Here is a 19,796-nt window from a genome sequence, read left to right on the forward strand (position 1 = left end):
AGAAACCTCTCTAAAAATTAACAAGAGGCAACAGAATCAGAGAGACTTGCCTTTTCATGTTCTTTAGGAAGAAAAAGCTTAAATTAACAGACCTGAGCTAAGTACTGGCACAGGTTCGGTCAAGTGGCATTTCTGTGCAGTTTCCAGAATTCACACATCCTGGGGAATCTGGCAAACCTCCTGCTAAAACAACAAGCCTTGCCTTCCAGTTGCTTGTCACCCACAAGAGGGGACAGGGCACACTGCATCCTCACACCACACTGGAACAAGCTGAGACTGGGAGAAACCACAGCAAGTTTACCAAGGGAACAGATAAAAGAAAGTTATGATCTGCAGACCGTAAACCACAGGAGGCACCTTACAAGCACGCCTCATCCCAGGCATGCTCCAAACTTCACTGTGATCAGTAAGCCCTTGAAGTGGATCCCAGCCAATTCATACAGGGAGAAAAAAAATAAATCCCTTCAAAGAGAAGAATAGCCAAACAAGACAAAAAGGCAGAGGCTGCAGCTAAGTGAGTGCAGTCAGAGGTAACACATGAAAGGCTGCACTCAAGATACAAGTCCACTGAAAGCATCTTAAAGTGCCGCTGCTCCTTATAGTGTGCAAGCTAGCTTTTCTTTCCCCCTGCGTTCTTATTTCTCAGCTGAGGACAGGTGCCCACTGAACAGATCTCCAATTTCATAACTGCTCCACTCGGTTGGGTAATAAACATCAATTCCGAAAGGAAACAATGTCAAACATAGAATTCACTTTGGCAGCATAGCAAAATAGTTTTTGCTCCTCACTGCAATCCTCACTGCAAGTGAACCTTACCTCCTTCAAAGGAAAGGGTATACCATCCTCAAGATAGATTCTTAACAGCAGAAAACAGGATTACTGGCTTGTGCAAAGCAAAAGCTAACAGAAATCTTAACACTAACCTGAGTGTAGACCTTCTTAATTCCAGACAGCAAACTCCCAAGGATTTGTGTTTTAAGGAATGTGACAACAGTAGTTGTCAGAGTGCTAAGAGACTTCATATTTCCCCTGCCTATTTGTACTAGTATTGCCATGCTCACCCCTGCTGTTTGAGAGCATTAGGAAGAAGGTGGACAGTTACATCTCCTGAGCCCCATCCCATGCACAATTACGCCAAGAGCAGAACTGACTTATATAAGACATAACCAAGAACGTATGTGTGATATACCCTAACTGTGACACTCCTCCTGCTGGATAAGCATGCCAGCTTCAAAGTTCACAAACTGTGTCCATTGTAAGCCTTACCTAACAACGGACACCTGAGAAAGTAACAACAGCAGTTAAACCAACTTTTACTGAGTCACTTCAGTTATGTCCTATACTGAACAATTCACAAAGATTAATCTTCATTAGAACAAAATACAACCCCTGAGGGGAAAAAAATAAGATCACTGGGCAAACACCCTTAGGTATCAACATTTTTGCCTTCCCAACCCAGCTAAGAAATGACTTAAATCAACAAAACAGAAACTTGTTGTAGCAGGAACGTGAACTGTGTGACTGTTACCTTCCTGAATACATTCCTTTTGTCATCTGTTCCCTTTACAAATACCTGGAATTGCCAAAGTCATTTGACCCACCTTGCCCTCGCAGTGAGCAAGGTATGAACCCTTCCCTAAGATGACCCTTTTTCATTCTCCACTGACCTTGGTTCAGCTGCGATTTCAGCATGGAATCAGTTGTATTTAAGGAAGAATCCACACAAGTCCTTGGGGACCCCTCAGCACCTGAGCACCTCTAGCACTTACTGCATCCACCCCTGCATATCATCCACAGTACTCAAGCTGCGCTCATTGCTTTCGGCAACAAGTTCAAAGAAATAATCCCACCTCTAACTTCTAGCTCTTGCCCACCCCACACCTTCTGTGCAGAGGCAAGCATTTGCTAAAGTGGTACATCTGACCTTAGAACTTACCTCTCTTTCGACTACCACTTTTCATTAGCCACCACCAGTTCCTCCCTATTGAGTCAAATGCCACGCTGCACAAATGCTCAGATCAAGAGATCCTTTTAGACTAAGGAGCTACACTGCTGCCAGATGTGGGAAAAGGAAATACAAGCATTTATCTGTCTGGTCAGAAGGCAATCATAGTCTTTCTTGGGAAGATTCCTATCAGGTGGAAAAAGGGGGGTTCTATGGGAAAGCCTATTACAGCTTCAGCTGTGGAGCTACTACATTTTCATCTCCCACACTCCAGAAACCAACAGCTTTCACAAAGTAGCAGTTCAGACTCAGGGTCTGTAGATTTAGAAGCAGTTTTCACTGTGTCTTATCCTCCAACTGTATGTCAGACACATTATGACACCAACAAATTCAAGGCATACAGAAATACATTTGGTAGCCCTGCCGAACAACTGCTGCATTCCTCAAAACCTTAGGAGATTTTTTCTTTTTTAAAAACAGGAAAAAAATGCCTTAAAAGACCTGAAAGCAGACAGCTTTCTCCAGGCCTATGATTCAGGTCAAGTACTAGTCTCAGTGACTGCCTGAGACATCTGAAGAGCAAAAGGAAAGTGCAGGGCATTTAAAGGTGAGAGTACTGTGTGACACCAAATAGATAAAACAGCAGGAAACCAAATCCTAGCTCAGTCTGAACAAATAAATGCCTGAGATAGCTCAGCCTAAGATACATTTTTCTGTCAGTGCTACCAAACATTCTTCCTAGCTCTCAGTATCTATAGGCTCCCTTCTAGCTCTAGCAGGGAACAGTTGAAGTTCACTCTCTTTGCCTATGGTCACCTCACTGAAGAGCTCCGCTACAAAGTCACGTGAAGCATCCAATGCACAGTAAGGGGCAGGGGGTTCAAAAGGAAAGTACTTAACTGTCGACTATCAGCAGGAGGGTTAACATTTGTTCTCCACATTCATCAGCTTGTTTTTGTCCTATCACAACCACTGGCCCATGGTTAGACAAGCTTTTCCTAAATTACTGAGTAATTTTCATGGTACAGGACTTAAACAGCTAAGGCCAGTAAATGCATTTTCAGTCACAGCTGTCTGCAACTGTCTGCATCCTGGCCAGCTGAAATCAGTGAAGTCCCTCACTATAACTGTACACCAGTGGTAACTGGCTGGCAGCTGAGTGCCTCCTGAGATGGGAGCAGACAGATGAAACAGGGAACGACACTGACTGCCAACAGCCATTGACCTCTACCGCCAAGTCCAGAGGCTGAAGCAACAATTCCAATAGCAAGAAAAGGAAGGCAGGCAATGAGTCCATCCTGCAGTGCAATTAGTAGAATGCAAAAATCTTGACAGACCGTTACCCTATCCTGTGTGGAAACATGAGAAATCAATATATTTTATGAGTGCAAGGCAGCCATTCAGAAATCTACAGCCTGAGTGCCAGCAAGTGCCACCATTCAAGCTTCTCCAGCTTTGCAATATTATTGACGCCCTAGATGACTATCAGTTATTGCACAGTTGTCAGCACTGGGCAATTGCTGTCATATGCCAGTGACAGATCAAACTGCTAATCCTTTGTTAACTGACATCTTCTGCACTTAAGCCTGCTTGAATGAAGTTCAAAGGTGTGCAAGGATGAAATCTTACCAACAAAGATGAAATCTGACAAATTTAACCATTTTGCTGCTCTTGAACAGTTTTTCCCAGAGAGCAAATTTTTGGTACAAATTACATTTGTTTAAACATTACTTCTAACTATTTGGCCACTACTGAAAAGCAACGGGACTGAAATTCACCAAGAATTCTAGCTTGCTCCTTGATCACAGAAGAAGTTTAACCTGTTGTAGCCTGTAGTTTCTCCTACTAAGCATCAAGTTTGCACTTTGGTCATTTCTGGCAGATAAAGACTTGACGTTCCTTCTCTGAGTGTTTTTAACTTCACAATACATCCAGCAGGTCATGCAGTTCTAAGAGATGGGTTGGGATAGAATTCATGCCTGTGCAATTATAACCCAAGTAAGTTCTCATTGCTTGATGCAGCCATAAATAAGAGTAAGCTCTTTTACTCAGAAATAACTTTACAAATGAAAACACAAGTAGGCAAGCTTAAGTAACAGTATACAAATAACATAGATGAATACATTTTTGACATGAGTTAATTAACATAATGAGGGACGATGGGCAGACTGATCTAGTGGGATTAGTTCTTGCCTGTGTCAGGGAGCTGGAATGAGATCTTTAACATCCCTTTTGACTTGCACCATGTTGTGATTCTGTAAATGAAAACAGAGCAATCTAAATTGTATCTGGAATACAGAACTTTCCATTTTGACACGATTGGAATTACTAAGAGAAGATATCACTGTGGAAAGGACAGAAGTTGAGAAGAAAAGCACCTCTAGTGTAGCCACAGGGACTGTGACCTGTCTTCCCAAATTTTATCTCAAGCCTCTGGACTCCACATCTGAAGACAGTATGAGAACTCCATGGCACTATTTGCTGCTTCTCATTTCCTTAAAGTAAAAAAAAAAAAAAAAAGCAGCAATGATACAGCAACCTTCCAGCTCTTTACAGAAATGGAAATTGATTGCATCACCTGACTGCTCTGGTGGGAGCAGATGTATCATTCTGATGGGAAATCCATGAATTCACACCTGCATACTCAAACATTTAAAGCTCCTAGAAACAACCTTGTGCTGTATGAGAGAGAAAAAAAGCCCCAAATATTTGTTGGGGTGTCTTGACTGCTAGAGAAAAATAGTGATCAGTATCTCCTGGACTCAGTGCAAATATGTACATAAAAGCAAAGCGCATCTATAGTTGCAAAACTATAGCTTGTAGTCAAATTTGCATTAAAACTGTGGATATTACAAACTGGTGCATCTTTCCATTTCACTACAAAAAATACCAAGTTGAAATCAACACACAGAGAATCACTACTAGAAAAGTTGCTCTTAGCTACAAGCTCAAATCATGATAGTGTTGCAGATGTCTCAGTCAAGAAGAACAAACCAGTCAAAGTCCACAGAAGACCAAACTGTTAGCTGCAGCCTCACTATAACATCAAACATTTTACATCTATTTTAGCTAAGAGCTTCTTTCTACCACATTTTATGAACTGACCACAGAAGATGTGTTTTGTTAGGTCTCCACTGCAGATCTATTTTAGTAAGCATTTTTAATTCAGTACGCAAACATAACAAAGGCTCAAGTTTAGCTCCTTGTGCATCAGTTTTATTTATTTATTCTCAATTTTGATTTCTTGAAATTTTGTGAAAGTCTTGTTTTTAAGTGAAAAATCTACTTCCTTTCTAAGTACGTTTGCTACTGATATAAGAAGTGCTTTGGTACAACTCTAAAACCTGTTCCAGAAAACCGAAGTATTTAGTATGACTCAAATCTTCAGAGAAGAGCTTTGAAAGAAGACTACACTGGAATCCTTCCTCATGAAAAGCTCTTCAATAAAGGTCACCCTGCATATGAGTTTAAAAAGCCAACATCCCCACACATAAAACATTTATAGGGACACTTGGATGCAGCTATATGTACTATGCAGCACTTGGCACATGGGATGTAGTCTGTGTCTGTGGAACACCTATTGATCCTGGACTTAACAACCTTGGCCTTGCCTTTTTCTTCAAGGTCTGCCTTCTCACCATGACTGGACGCATCTTCTACTGCACACCCCTTACCACTGTGCAACACCTTCCAGGAGCACAACCAAGTTAAGGATCCTTTCTTCATAAAGTTCTCTATTTGCCATCCCCACCTCTGAAAGACCTAGAAGCAATCGATGCCAGTTCTCTTCAATTAAGCCACAAGAACGACTTTATACCACTGTCACCCAGCAACACACAAAGGGAACAGATAACAAAGGTATCTGTATAGGCTGTTTGCTAAGTAATGCAGCTTTTCAATACTGTATTTTGCCAAGTCGTTACACTATCAAACAAAGTTTAATGGAACTGTCAGTAGCACGCAACCCACCTGTCTATGAAGGGGTAAAAGGAACAGCCACACATGCAACAGCTTCACAAGACAGCTATGCTACATAATGCGCTATAGATATTAAAAACAGAATTATTCTTTTCATGCAGCTAAACACAGATTGCCCAGATTCCTTTCCCCTCCACCCCCCTTGAAGGTTACACTCAAGTTTCAGACACAGCTTGATCCTCAGCTGTTCACTGCAACCACTTAGGTTGCATTCAGATTAATGGGCATTCATATTCAAGTTTCTGAGACAGTGACCACCAAACTGAAAACTGTGACAGCTACATTTGTATATATCCATTTGCAATCCACATCCTGCTGAGCAGATGAAATATCTCCTGTAATTCATGGGTTTCTCAATTTCATTTCAAGAAACCAAACTCCCACGTTACACCTATCAGGAAGGCGCAAAGCATCTGCTTTTGTGTTTTGTGTACAAGGATGAAACTTACTGATCACACTGACTGACTGATTAATTCTCTGATACCCAGTCTCAAGCAAAGAACAAAGCCACACTGCATACTGTGGAATATCTGATCCTGCTGGGACCAAAAGAAAATTCTGACTTCAAAGCTTAACAAGCATAAAATCTCAGTTAAATAATGCTATTTGCTGTAAAAAACTTCATGCTACTTTCTAATTCATACAATTAGCCCAGAAAAAAACTAGTGGGCACAGTCACGCGAAACAAAAAAGGAAATGCAAGTTACACCACTGAAGCATTCATGACTTAGAAAACTAATTGCTTCTTTACAAGTCAGAAAGTCTCTGTAGAAAGTCACTTCTTCCTGTTCAACTGTTTTTCTTTGACACTACTCACAAGCTTGCCTTAGATACTTGTTCACTGTGAGAAAATAAGTTCATGATGTAAACAGACACTTATATACTCACTCAGAATTACTGAAGGAGGATAAATGCTGGGAGAGAAATAGATTGCCTTGGAACAAATGGCGATTGTCAGACCACAATCAGGGTAGTATTACAGACAACTGCAGCTGATTTTTAGAAGGCAAACACAGTTCTGTTTCACTACTTCAGTCACCCACAGCCATCTCTTTATACTTCAGGTTTCAGTACATTTCCTTGCCATTGCCTTCACATGACAAGATCACCACTTAAATTAGATGCCCTATTGCTATTTCCTCTTTTTTCGAGAAGTGCAACCATCCTTTCTATATCTGGTTGTAATTTGCCTGAACAGCAGTTACCCACAGAGTTCTACCAGCAAACATCCACAATCACAGAAATACTCTCTCACTCCAGTTCCTCGACACTGAGATACTCAGCACAGCATTGTTTCTTGGTGGTGAAAGCTGCTGCTTCTCAACTTGTGGTTTTTTACCCCCCATCAGAACTCTTTTTTTCTTAGGATGACACTTCTATAGTTCTGTATTTCTATTAGATGCTATCAGTAGGCACTAAAAAAGTATAACTTGACAGACCTAACAGACAAAGCACACCATCCACAATGTGCTGCATCCAGTAGCTGTACTGCAAGATTCCAACTCCCTGGAGGATATTCACAAGTTAGATTGGCTCGTGTAAGCATACACAACCACAGAATACAGCCATTTAAAAAAGCATCCAGTGTAGCTCTAGCTCTGGGAACAAATTCAGCTTGAGACACTACTTGGCTTCCAACATACATAAAGCAGTTCATCAGGCCCTCCTCCATGCTAACTGCATGCCCAAGGAGAAAAGCAGGGTCTTTCCTTCAGGCTGATACTCTGTTGAGTTCTTTAGTAGGGTCAGTTCATACACACAGTGCTTACCACTGGGCAATGCAATGCTGGAGAAGGAAGAGTTACACTCCATTTTGTTCATTCTGAAGTTTCTTGAAAGCAGAGACGTTTGACCATAAGAAGGAAAACATTTGTGGAATAGGGCCAGATTTTTCCCTTGACTTAACACAAAAAACACATTTATCAGCATCTGATTGTGGGTGCTGTTCTATCCTTTATTGCAAACAACTGGCAAGTACAGTTTGGGGCCAGGCACAAGCCCAGGCATGTGAATCAGAAACTAACCCAAGTGATTCAGCTGCTCAGCTCCTACTCTAGATGCTCCATCAGCACTTCCCACATCAATGAATTCACCATGTTACATCGGTTGCTCCAAAAGTAGTGCTTCCTATTTGTTTTCATGGAAACTACGACACAAAGAGCACAATAACACTGTTTGATAGAACCTGTCAGCTAAAAGACATGATTTTTCAGAGTCGCCACCATTAGCTATGCATTTTCACTAGTGATGAGCAGAAACCTGCATACTGTGCATGTAAAACTCTACACACCAGCAGTGACAACCCACCAACGCTTTCCTTCAGCCATCACAGGACACCCTTTAAGGTGTCTTTCAGGATCAGCTGCAGATTTCACAACAGAGGAAATCTCCTGGTGCCTCTTACATAGGAAGGCATAACTACAAAGCAGTCTTCTTGACTGATTTAACTGGAGCATCAAGTGTAGTTAGGTTGGACACAAGGACTTCTGCTTTAGCAGGAGACTGACTGCTAAGCTATGAGGAAGACAAAACCTGGCAAACTAGCTGAAATGTAAAACCACATTGCATCTTTATGGTTGCCTGAACAGCATACCCCAACATGTTTCAGGGCCATGGTACTCCAGGTATTCCTAGCACCTGCTCAAAGCACAGTGCAGATTTTTTCCCCACACATTTTTTTACTCACTTTTACATGGGATGCTGAGTGCTTTAATCTCTTGCATGACACAGCCAGCACCAAGAAGTGACAGGCTCCTCCTATTGCTGCTAATATATGCTTATGGCTTTACTAGGCTATTAAAATCGATAGGGAAAAGAAACTGCAAACATGCAGGTCTCTACTGACCTTGACTCAAAAGAGGAAGCACCCCAGCTCTGCAGCTGTGATCACAGAAACAGCTGCACCCACCCTGCCTTCCTCACAGTAACTGAGAAGCATAGGGTGAAAGCAAAGGTCTTAACACATTTGGACAGCTTCTTTCAAGCTTACATTCCAAATCATTACTTGACTGCACCTGAACTTTCCCTCCTGATTACTAAGAAAGGGACAAGAAGGCTGAAAAGCAAATCACGAGAAGATGAGAAACAAGTTACAGCTTTGATAGATATAACTTTCGCTTTAGTCAGAAGCAGAGACAGACCATAGACTTACTCACTCTAAGGGAAAAGAACAAGTAGTGTTCATTCATTTCACGCACTGAGAAATTACAGTAATCTATGCTTATGATTTGACTCTCCCAGACAAAACTGTACTGTTACTGGCTTTCCACTTACATATTTTTTTCAGATATAAAAAGGCAACTAATCTAGGTTTTGTAAATAAGTAGAATGACCTATGACTATCGCAAACTTACTCTAACCTTGCAATGCCGGTTGCTTAAGCTAACAAATCAGCTGAATTACTTTGTCTACTGAGAAATACAAGCCAGCTTTACAGTACTGTCAAGAAGACAGTCGATCTGAACACTGAATCCCAGCACAAGAGCAGAGCAAAAGGGTGAATCCTTGCATGGTTTGGGATAGTCCACAACGTGCTTAGGAAGACTACATGCCAACATTGTTACCAGTGGCAACAGGCTAGATTCAGCTTCCCCAGACAACACCTCCCACCATGTGCTACTTACCAGAGCTGTTCCAGGGGATGTAAGGCTCTAAGTAAGCAGCTGTTATTTGGTTCCTGGTTGCTTCTCCATTCCAGGTGTCTTTATCCAAAATCCCAGGTCCTCACCATATTACACAGCCTCAGAGGATGAGGTGCACTGATACAGAGCTAGGATGCACCTCAGAACTTCACAAGGCTGGTCAGCCTTATCCTGCTCATAAAAACCATCAGCACAGAATTAGACTCGAGACAAACAGCATCCAACAGGGGGACTGCCTAAGCCTTTGGCTCCCAAACTTGGCCTGTGTCCAAGCAGCAACCACAAGAACTTCAGGCTACCATCATCATCATACTATGCTCTTCCAGTTTCAGTTTTAATTCATAGTGGGCACAGGACTTAATAAGGATTTCACAAGCACATGGCCACCAGCTACAGATAGAGAACTGCTGCCCGTGCATGGAGGTGCACACATTTTAAAGGGCCAAGCAGTACATGCCTCTGGTCTACAACATAAGTCTCACATCTCCATAGAGCAGTCAATTAGCTGAAATCCCTGCACAGATAAGTTCAAGGCACATCTATTTCTCCACAAGCCTATGAGAGTAAGCTAGATACAGATTCTATAGGGCTGATAATCAATGGTGAAAACAAAACAGAAAGGAGAAGCTGATACTAAATCACAAAAGAGTTAATCTTGTGGGCAGAAGATTAAAACCTAGCAAGGAATCATGATAGCTTGTTAAAAATGAAATACTCTGTCTAATGTTTGCCTCTTAAGTCATCCCATTCCATAACAACTAGGCTAAATCTGCTTGTCTTTTGGCCTATAGATAACCTGACCAGTAAATCAGAGACAAACAGCACATAATTGAGAATCAGTCCAGTTCAGATTATGGAATATACTATTTATTTTCACAAGTAAGAGGATGAACTCCATAATTCATTTGACATTTCACCACTGCCTTGAAATATCATCTTTCTACTAGTGAAAATGAATTGCCTAGCAGCTGTGTTATATATTTTACCTAAATGTATATTTAGACCCATCATGTGTGCAGTCTATCAGATTTGTAGCCATTTTAAGGAACAGAGACAGTTGCTATTCAACCACATGCAGGCAAGTTGAGAAAACATCATAGTAAATGCCATTTGGGTAAGAAGAGTAGTACAGGTGAATGAAACAATTTCTAACTACCAATTCATTATTTCCAATCCAGTAAATATTATCACTTCTCTGAATTTATTCACTCTAACCTGCAGCTGCAGAACTCAAATGCTCAGAATCAGTTTGCCTTTAGGTCCTCCATCCACTACAGGCAGTACAAGTGTTGAATGTACACTGAATCATTCTGTACAGCCACAGCTCCAGCACAGCCTACTGCAGGCCTAGACATAGGACTACCTGATTATTAAGCCAGTAGTATGCATCATGGAAGGGACATGAGAGGGAACAGTGTCTGTACATAGCTCACTTTTGGGGGCTTCTATTCCATGACAGAAACACAACTCCATTCTGCTTTCCTCAGCTGGATACTAACCGCAGGAAACATTGAAGAAATAACAGTTCTTCCAGCTATAGCCATTGAGATACTGTTTGCTAACAAAACAAAGCGTGAAACCCAAGTAAACAATCCTTACTTTCATTACAGCTACCACCAACTCTACATGTTACACCATGACCCAAGGGATGTTTATACTCCAGCAAACAGAGAAGACATTTTCTCTCTGTCATTGTACAATTACCTGGGATTAACACTGCCCCCTAAACCAAAGGCTGCTCAGGTCACAGCCAGGAATCAGAGCATGCTATGCATCTCCCATCTTCTCTTTAACAAGGAACAGCTGGGAAGATTTTGCTGAAAATGAGCTCCTGTTTCAGTCTTGATTTGGCTGGTTTTATGTATTGCTACCTCAAATATCTCCTTGAAAGGCAGGACTTCTCAGGTCTGACACTGCTCTTATCAAGTTCTCACACCTGATGCGGGAGGCAAGGGAAGATATTCATGCCATTCACGCCACAACAAGTCCTTAGAAAAAATTACTTGTGCTAAAACACAGCCCTGAGAATTACTGAGCACCAGTGACTCTGCTTTCTCAATATAATGTTTATTGCACACAGGAGCCATAAGAACTACTCTCTTGCTGACTATGAAGTTATTGCACACGATTTATAAAACAGTATGTCCTGAAAAAAAGGCATTTCTCTTACCATTCCCACAGCATTAGGAATCTACCTGATGTTTACATAGCAACAGAAGACTGAAAAATAGGAGCAGAAGCTGAAGCAAAGCCCGAGAATCAGCATCTTGCAACATAGCTGCTTCCACAGCTGCACAGCCAGGAAAGGTACACATTCCCACAGGCACACAAGATCACATACCTTGCTGCTCTTTCCCCTACCAAGGCTCCATGACACAGAACTGCTTTTTTACTAATTTAGTTGCTGTGTAGAAAGGGAAAAAAAGAATCACTGGCCGTCTCAAGTAAGGGGAGGAAAACCACAATGACTAATTGGCTGAAGTGCATTTATTCTGGTAGGTCAGCTGGCTGTAAAAGATGAAAAGGCAATTTTCAAGCCATCAGAGTGCAAGTGCTGATAACAAGGGAAGCGTTCTTAAGAACATTTTTATTACTCACAAGTTAAAAGGAATGACTAGAACAGACCCAAAAAATGATTCTTATGCAGAAACATACTCTGAGACAAAAGAAATATAACTGTCCCCTTAACTCTATTTTGACACGCATAAGCTAGTCTTTTTCTTGTATTCTGAAGTGCCAACATGAATGAAACAACACATTACAGTAATTCTGTTACCACCAACACAAGGCATATCTTCCATTCATGTGATCACATCCACAGCTCATTTGGAAAATCCAAAGAGAATCGTAACCAGTTGTGGGTGATCTGAATCTCATCTCTAAATCTGGAGCATGACTAAATTCTCAGAGGAACTGTTAAACCCTTGGGAGCACACAACTGAATCTGCTGTGACAATGGGGGTAGTGTTATGAACACCATCTACCCTGTCCACCGGTCTCTAATGGCTCAAGCACATAAAACCCACAATGTTCTATGATTCCATGTTGTCTCTCTGTCCAGAGAGGAGTAAGAATAGCAGTGCTTGTATGGGTATAAAACATCTCGCACATCCTAGAAAGAAAACAATCCTCTGGTGCCTCTAGCTGCAAGAGACGGGACGGCTAGCTCTCCCTGCAGTGCAATCGTTAACACTGTACCTTGTTCCCTAGCGACTGCGAAGGATGCATTAAGATGGTCTGCAGCAACACAATTCTGTTGGCCTCTCTGCTAAACAAAAAATTCCACCCTAACTCAAGTGAATCAGCATCAGCTCCCCAAATTCATCACATAAAACAGCAGGACCTGTACCTATGTCCTTTCTTGAGCAAGTCCGGTGCACTTAAGGGGCTTTGGACAAAGCTATCTTTTCCTTCTGAGAATTGTGATGAGACCTACTTGCCTGGACATGCAAGGGCTTCATCTATCCCCTCATCACAGCTTCCAGCCACTCCTTCAAGTCATCTCAAACCTAGGGAACCTGAAGAATCCAGACCCCTTAGGGATCCTAAATTTGTACATAAATCTCAGCTGTGTTCTGTAATTTTTTTCTTGTCTAAACAGATCTTAGAAGTACACTGCTGCTTATTCTTTTCTGAAGAGGAACCAATAGAAGAGACAAGACTAATTCCTGCCTCCAGGTATTGGAACAGGATATTCATGCTGAGCCTCCTCTCAACCCTTCCTCAGAGAAATTTTAAGCCCAGAAGGTGCCACTAGGGACCAGCATAATTCAACAGTTCTCCCTCCACTGCTAGAGACATTCCTGTAGGGCATTTTCCAACTAACACAAATGAATGACTGGCTAACGTGCTAGATAAACACTTTCACAAACCATCAGGAAGATGTTCAACAGGGGAGAAATTAGGTTTAAAAGAAAAGCTCTTCATTATGTTTAAGAAATGTTTTTCTGTAGTCTTGGTTCAGCAACATCTTCCCAAGACTCCCTGATGCATTAGCTTGGAAGATGGACTTGTGCTCAGCAAGATAATCCCTCCTCTGTGGGACTACTGAAAACCAATGTGAATGAGTGTGTCCTTAGGAACTCCAAGCGTTTCAGTAAAGAGGAACAGCAAAAGGGACCAGCAACAGAGAATATTCATAATGACCCATGTGATAAAAAGGCAAGAGTCTGAGAACTCATTGGTATTGTATGGCAACAGCACTCAAGTTTTGTGGTAGAAGAGAACTGTACAGTGTTTCTTAAAAAAAAGAACAAGCCCCAGGTAAGGGTAGCCTGGAAAAAAGGGTACCCTAAAAGCTGATTCCTACTGTCTCCCAAAGAGAAATGCGTTCAGCTCCTGTGAAGCTCACAAGCTGCTGCTGGCAGAAAGCAAGGTGAAAGCCTGAAAGCAGCTGAAAAAGCTGAAATGCTGTTTTCTAGAGAAAATTTAATCTATTCTGCAGCACTTTCTCCTTTGCCGGGCGCTGTCTTGCTGCTTTTAGAAGCCCCTGCACTGTCCTGATTAATCCCTTATCTAGTTGACTGCCATAAGGCTGCAACTGCTCCAGGAGAAGTCAGCTCCTGTTTCAAAGCAATTAAAGCCACTATAAACCATGTATAAACTAATTATATTCTTAACTGGGCTGAACCAAGTGCAACACTGAAAACAGTGCCATTTTGTCCTATTTCTCCTTGCAGAATACTGCGCGTGCATCTATGGTGCACAGCACAGAGACATCAGGTAAACAAGCTTGAAACAAATCCTCATCCTGCCAAGTAACTGTCTAATAAGGCAAATAAAAACAAGAAGGTGCACTACAGTGAGGAACAGCACAGCTTCCTGACTCATTCTGCTCACAGTTCCTACAGTAGTCCCATGTTACAAGCACTGCTCGCCTCAACCCACAGTCATGGTTTTCCTTTTGCAGTGGAAACTTCCACAGTGGGACTTGGCATCTCTTTAAGGAAAACTACCCATTTATTTCAGCCTCGCAGTCACAGAGCTGCAGTTTAGAGTTCAGGTAACTCTCTGGGTCACCACGCAAAACAACCACTTCCAGGAAATAAAAACAAACAGAGTGGAAAACATGAATAAAACATATCCCATGCAGAGCAGTAAAGAATGACTTGTTACCACAAACATAAAACAACACGGCACAACTCCATAAGGCACACACCAAAAGAACTAACCAGATTAAAGAGTAACTTTTTAATAGGATGCAGATCAGAGAACATTTTACATACCAGAAAAAACCTGCCATTTTGCTGTATACATTTGTATTACTAGCTAATCCAACAGGAGAGTTGCACTACATTTCCTAAGCAGCTTCTGCTACACATGCTTCGCGTGACATATATTTCTGAGAAATTACTCGCTTGCTCAGAATTAGGCATCCTAATTAGGGCCAAAATACAGCCCCTTTGCAAGAAGAACTAGTTTTCACTACTACAGCTCTGCTAAACTCAAGCATGGTTTTCCTTCTTGGGGACAATCCCCCAGTAACAAAGGCTGAGTAACTTTTAGAACTTTATTTAGGGCATCCTTACAGCTCTATACCTGCTGCTAGGGAACACACGTGCACCACAAATGGTAGCAGTTCCCTGTCAGCTACCAGTTAAGAGCCAATTGCCTGCAAAGCTGTCACTTCCATGAGGGCAAACAGCCACTTACAGCACAAGTCTTGCCCCGTACCACCTGGTCTTCTGCATGAAGACAGATGACTTCTCATTATTCATTCTTTTTTAACCACTTTCCAAAATGGACAGGTGATTCAAAGAACTAGCCCCCCCCCCCAAAAAATGGATACCAGTCAGAAGACAGGCTCAATCTTCAGCTGTTCTTTAATAGCAAAGCCCACAATAACAGCTCAGAGGACAGTTAGAAATTGCATTATCTGAACACTGACAACACATCACATTAAGTGCCAGTACTCAGTGCAAAAGAACAGCCACACCGATCACCTGCATAAGATCCAGAGCTTCAGAAGTGATGCTAATGTACTGGTGAGAAAGAGCTCACCATCTGCATAAATTCTCATACCATGATACAAGTTAACACCACAATCAATGCTGGTAGCTGCCAGAAGCAATTCTAATACGTTAACAAAGGAAGAAAATGTTTGCCAAGCCTGCAAGTGTGGGAAGCACAATAGGTAGCTTGGCACAGCAATGTGAAGGCTCTAACCACCCTAATTGCTTTAGACCCTCAGGAACAGGTAGCAGCTGGCTGATAGCTGTCTCCTAGTGGGACACTCCAGTGAAAACAAGTCATCAGAAACTAACGCAGCAATTAAAGTATCTCAAAAGAAACACCCAGAAACAGCCATGTCTCTGAATGAAGCCATCAACCTACTGCTAGCAAGCATGGTCAGTAAAGATAGCATCCACGCAAAGCATCTGGATAAAAACAGCTTTAAAACCTATTGCAGAGCTGCTGTGCAGAGCCTGGTAACAATTGCAAATATCTTCACTGTCAAATCACTTCACAGCTTCAGAAAACTCACAGTCTCCACAGAACATCAGGCTGCCCCTGCAGATTGGACCCTTCTGTTTCACCTTTAGTTCTGGACTGAACTCAGTCAGCACTCACTGACAAGCACACTCCAGCAAGGCAGCCAAGATAGATTTCAGGAAAGGAAAACAGTGAACACATACCCTTTTCCCTTGATAGCTCCAGAGTTTCATCACTGCTCTTAAGTGTTGCCACAGTGTTTTCTAATTGCAGATTCATTTTCTCAGCTTTAAATCGTTTGTTATTGAATCTTTTGCCCTAATTTAATAAACAGCCTTTCCACAAAACAAAGTATATCACAAAGCAGCCACTCCAGAGACTTCTTTTGAAAAAGAACTCCAAAGCACAGGCTCCTCGGTTCCTCCATAAAATACATTTTCCTTTTTTAAGGATCCATCTGACAATATTTTGTTGCTTTGCCCCAATACTTTAATACCCCATTTAAAATATATAGCAATACATCAGGCTTATTTTCCCAATGACTTTCCAGTATCAATACATAAGCTAAAAAGTAGCAACATACTTGTATACCTATCTCTGACATCGCATGCATCCATTTTAATGTCTGTTTTGCATTAATGACTCCCTGCCACCCAGATTGCCTTACCTTACCAGCCTGTCCTCACCATAACGTAACATCCACCAGTTTATTCTGTTTACTTGCAGACTACAAATAATCAATAACTACAATGAGATCACTTGACTAACTCTCATCCTTTTGGCTCTGAACCACTAACACCTGCAAATCACAACCTCCTGTGGAATACCTCCCCTCCCAAATGCATTACACCTGCACAATTATTTTTTCCAATCACACTGCTTCTTCTGAAGAAACAACACATGGTTAGTTTGCCAGTGTCTGTTTTCCTTTAAGTCATATTGACTTACGCTACCATATTCCCATCTTGTAATTCGTTATTGAATGAATCTTGTTTGATTTCTCATCTGTCTTCTCTGGGACTACTGACAGGCTAGCAAGCCTATCAATGAGCTCTAAACTGAAATGAGTTCTTGGTCCAGTGATCAATTTCCTTCTGATTGTCTTTCTGCACATGCCACAAAGAAGAGAAACAGCATTCACCATCCAAATGCAAATTTCAGCTACAAAACATACATGTCACACTCAAACACAAACTAGATAAGGGACTTCTGCAGCAGAAGCGGTAGCATTATTTGTACTCATCAGCACAAGCCCTTCTGATCCTGCCTTGGGTGCTCAGTTACCCCTGCAGCACAATTGTACTTACCAGGGTACAGCTGCTGCTTGTTACACCAGCCCTACCAGCTGGGCACATGTCCTGAATTTGCTCCTTAGCAAAACCCCATAGATCAAAGCTATTAGTCAGCAGCCTGCAGAGGATGTTACAAAGGTGGGCCTATATTTTCATCTTCATCTCTTATCACTGCTTTAAATAGAAGGATATGCGTAACCCCCACAGGTTCTTAGATTCAGTTTTATACTTGGTGTCTGCTTTTTTTAAGTTAGTATAAAAGCCTTCAGCAAAATATTATATTTTGCAGTTATTTATTCTATGCCCTTTTATGTTCATTCATTCTCTGTACAACACAAAACATCCAAACCACAAGATTCTGTAGATTACATACAGGATTTTGAATTCCATTTCAGCACCTGGCCTCCTACCACATTATATTATTGAACGTTGCTCATCTTTTTGGTTTTTTTCCCTGCACTTGCCTTCATTTAAAGCTTAAAACAACACAATTGGACAGTTAAATAAAATAATGGCTAGTAGTGAAACTGTAAGCTGTCTGTATATGTTTACTTTTTCATCTAAAAAGAATATTTTCTGCTAGCATAACAGAAATAGCAATTAGTTCTTCAGGCCATAGAAGCTTTACTAGAACAACACAGAGAAGGCTGATACTGGCTTAGTTACCTAGTTCCTTTTCTATAGTCCACTCCCCCAAAAAGCTGCATTTTGGAAGCATTTTGAGAAATAGTGATAGTTTCAAGTCCATACTGCTATAATTACGTGGATGTTGAATGGTAATTAAGAATCATTTAAGGCTGAGAGACCATAATCTGGTCTAGCCTCTTTAATCTAGTAAATTTGGTTTGAAGAAGATTTGAGTCTAAATTACTGAGAAGAATAAAAATGTAATTATATGAAGACAGTGTCTTGTGCTTGAAGAGATCTCTAAGCTCTCTAGAACACAGAAAGTGATTTGCACAAGTCTTGTTTCCCTCATCTGTATTTTGCATCATTTTGAGGAGCCTTTTTAGAAGTTGTTTCTACCAGATCTGTATGACTAAACATACTAAGCTCTAGCTGGAGAACAACTTAAAACCAGCAAGATATTAGGAACTCCAAGTACAGTCACATACCATGCTTGGAAAGCATGTTATACGTTACCTTTAATCAGTCTTCAAAGCTCAGTAGGAATACCTGCTCCTTGATAGTCATTCCTGCCCTTTTGCCTTTTTTGTCTAGTGGAGAGCAAATTTCCTCTGGCACCTAATGACCCTCCAGTTGAAGGAGGTGAAGGCAACATCACCTATACGTGTGGGAGGTATGCTTTGTAGTATGTTCTGAATGCACACGAAGGCTCAGAAATCTAAAAAGCTTGGAGGCTGATAATAGTCTTCTGTGACTGCAAAGGACAAACACGGTTTAACCATAATATAAAACTGGCAGTGTGCTAGAACTTCTCCATAAAAGCCTGAGGACCCTGCAGCAGCTGTGTGTGCTGAGCTCTCCATCTAGAGGGGAGCTGCTGGTTTTGGCTGTATCAGGGTAGGCTGTGCCTAAAGCAGGATACTTCAGTCAGTGTGAGGGTTGAGATCACAGATACCAGCATTGGCCATTTAGATGCTGCTATTTGATCATCAAAGATCGCTTCTGCTTTCAAGCTAGAGCTGTTCACCTGACCCTCCTGTCAAATATGGTTTGGTTGTTTCAGTACAACTACCTCTTGCTTTCTAGAAGTCACCCTGGCACAGAAGACATTTGTAAACTAGTTTTGCACACATCTCTCCTTAAAAATCTAGGTGCATGTCATTATTCTTTTAGTAAGCACTTTCTGTGTTCTTTCCTGTATCAAGGAACCTGATTCAATAGCAAGGACTCACTGCTTTGAAATTGGGAAAGTACAGATGTGCTGTCAGCCTGACCTTGATATCCTGAAACCTAGTTAACTCCTTTTCTCTTTGCATGCCTGCCCTGAAGTTTCAGGCTGGTAACTTGCAATGCACTTCATTATGAGGGCAGTTTACAGCAAACTGAACTACAGTTTGCAAACAGAACTTTCAATTCTAAACAGAACCTCCACAAGGACAATCTTCATTTTCCACAGGGAGACTTCCCTGCATGAGTGTTGTGGCAGTAACTATTTCAAGACCAAAATAATGACCATGGGCTACACTTGTATCATACAGTATAGAGCTGATTCCATTCCCAGATGGAATCATGGCTGAAGCTGCTGCTGCTCCCAGTTCCAGTGCTGGCTTGATAGGGATCTCTGATCCCATGCTCTAGTGGGCCTGTCCCCCAGCTCTGCTTTGCTCCTGTAAATGGCTCATGATTTGGAAAAGATCCAAGGTACCAAGCTAAACAAATGATTGAATATAACTCCCAACAGAATGGAGAGAAGCAGCCACAAAAGCCTCTGCAGATTCAAAGTCTAAACACCAGCATCTTAAATAGAAAAAGACTAATAAGATCTGTTAACGTTTTGTGAATGCCCATATCACAGTGTCACTCTTTGAGAAGGAAGTTACG

At 41.5% G+C, this 19,796-nt stretch overlaps 1 protein-coding gene across 1 annotated transcript in view; it reads right to left on the reverse strand.

Moving 5' to 3' along the window:
* Positions 1 to 12,027, reverse strand: part of ARHGAP24 (Rho GTPase activating protein 24) — a 184,033-nt gene extending 172,006 nt beyond the window's left edge. Inside the window, exon 1 of the mRNA XM_085546765.1 lies at positions 11,906 to 12,027. The gene's annotated coding sequence lies outside the window, so the exon portion shown is untranslated. The remainder of the gene's footprint in view (positions 1 to 11,905) is intronic.
* Positions 12,028 to 19,796: the final 7,769 nt, after the last annotated feature.

The sequence above is a fragment of the Coturnix japonica genome, chromosome 4, assembly GCF_054131305.1.
Source record: "Coturnix japonica strain WE chromosome 4, WE-NBRP24, whole genome shotgun sequence".
Taxonomy (NCBI): domain Eukaryota; kingdom Metazoa; phylum Chordata; class Aves; order Galliformes; family Phasianidae; genus Coturnix; species Coturnix japonica.